Raw genomic sequence first — 2,304 nt, forward strand, 5'->3', positions numbered from 1 at the left:
GAACAGGTCTAGCTTTTAGGCACTTAGGTTTACTGTCAGGTTTAATGGCTAGCTTTACAGTGATGTCTTTCATGTTCCCCAGTTCGTCTCCGAACACCTCTGCATGCTTCCTCAGGATGTTTTGCAAACTGGTAGACTCTTTCGCTACTAAGTGCACGTCCTGCCAATTTAACTTTATTTTCTCTAGCCATGCTCGGCCCATTAGTGCTGTGTGACTACTACCGTTCACAATATACAATAGTAATTTTACCTTCTGTTTGTTCAGCTCCAAAGTCACATCCACAAGCCCTGAAAGAGGTACCAGCTCTCCTGTGTATGATTTCAGAGTCAGCTTTGCTTCCCTGGGACGGCGGTATGGCCACTTCTCTAGGTAAGCTGACTCTGCCACAAGCGATACAGCTGCTCCTGTGTCCACTTGCATAGGGACGGCCTCCCCATCCAGCAGTGGTGTCACCCAGTAGCCATCAGAATTTGAAGACACAGACATTACATTTGAGAATTCGTTTTTGTCAGATTCATCCTATTGTTTATAGTATATTCCACTTGATGTACGTGTTTCTTTTTGGATTTCCTGACATAACCTCAGGATGTTTTGCAAACTGGTAGACTCTTTCGCTACTAAGTGCACGTCCTGCCAATTTAACTTTATTTTCTCTAGCCATGCTCGGCCCATTAGTGCTGTGTGACTACTACCGTTCACAATATACAATAGTAATTTTACCTTCTGTTTGTTCAGCTCCACAGTCACATCCACAACCCCTGAAAGAGGTACCAGCTCTCCTGTGTATGATTTCAGAGTCAGCTTTGCTTCCCTGGGACGGCAGTATGGCCACTTCTCTAGGTAAGCTGACTCTGCCACAAGCGATACAGCTGCTCCTGTGTCCACTTGCATAGGGACGGCCTCCCCATCCAGCAGTGGTGTCACCCAGTAGCCATCAGAATTTGAAGACACAGACATTACATGTGAGAATTCGTTTTTGTCAGATTCATCCTATTGTTTATAGTATATTCCACTTGATGTACGTGTTTCTTTTTGGATTTCCTGACATAACCTTTCTTTGGTTCCACATATTTAGTTGGATTTTCTTTGTCATTTACTGTCAGCTTTTTGTTTTGACATGCACGTTCAATGTGCCTTTTTCTTCCAGTTTCTGCAGTCTTTGTCTTTGTACCAGCATTCCTGTATTGGATGACCACTCTTTCCACAGCGGTAACATGCTTTTTTTGCCATCCGGTTTTATTTTTTTTACTGTATACTTTGTGAACTTGACTGGATACGCTTAACTCTTGCGCCTCTTTTGCAGCCATTTCCATGGATACACTGATTTACATTGCTCGCTCTAATGTAAGATTACTTTCACATAGGAGTCGTTTTTGAATTGTCTCAAATTTGTCTCTTATTGTGTCATTCAGCGCTGTGCCAAATTCGCGGTGTTCCGACGGTCGCTTCAATATGGGAACAAATTGTGCAATCGATTCTCCCTGTAACTGATTGCGTTTATGAAAGCAAAATCTTTCAGCAATGATGAAGGGTTTTGGTGCATAATGTTCTTGGAGCATTGCTACAATGTCCTTAAATATGCAATCACCAGGCTTATTGGGCTGGACCAGGCTATTTATCAGTGTATTTTTCCACTCACTCTTTTGTAGCTGACTCATTCCTCCCGCGCCGGATTGTGTCGTCTTGTGCAGTGTGATGTGCAGCCGTCGTTTCTTTTTCTCTGTTTGCGTTATTCTCCCATCGCGATGAGATTCGCACATGTGTCTTGCCTGTAGCTTCCGACGAACGTGTGCAGCCGCTGACAGCTGAATAACACTACATCTAGGAGTGTCGCGGAAGATAAGAGCGTTTATCCTCATCGCCAGTTTTGTTACATCTTCACAAGATGACAGTGCACTGCTTTAAACGACGACACTATCACAAGCCTTTTTAACAATGCCGCTTTACTACCTGTTCACTGGTATACAGGTACCATTCAGTGTTTACTGCACATGTGCCATAATACAGAGAACTAGGGCTGTCAACAAAAAAAATTGAATTTCGAATATTCGTCGAATTTAAAATAAAAATCCACATTCTAATGCAAAAACGTTGCATTCGAATTTTAGGTGTGCGTCAAGGCCAAAGTATACTTCGGCCGTCCACGTCCGCGCACCGTCTGCATTACGTAATTTTCGTCATCAGGAGGGCTCGCGGACAGCGTCCGTGTGCAGGCCATTTATTGAGACCGCGTGGACGGTCCGCGTACAACAGCGCATGCGCGAGGTGAAAGTTGAGACAGAGCGCAAGTCAAACTGCGCCTG

The sequence above is a fragment of the Sinocyclocheilus anshuiensis genome, unplaced genomic scaffold (genome assembly GCF_001515605.1).
Source record: "Sinocyclocheilus anshuiensis isolate Anshui unplaced genomic scaffold, SAMN03320099.WGS_v1.1 scaffold1571, whole genome shotgun sequence".
Classification (NCBI taxonomy): domain Eukaryota; kingdom Metazoa; phylum Chordata; class Actinopteri; order Cypriniformes; family Cyprinidae; genus Sinocyclocheilus; species Sinocyclocheilus anshuiensis.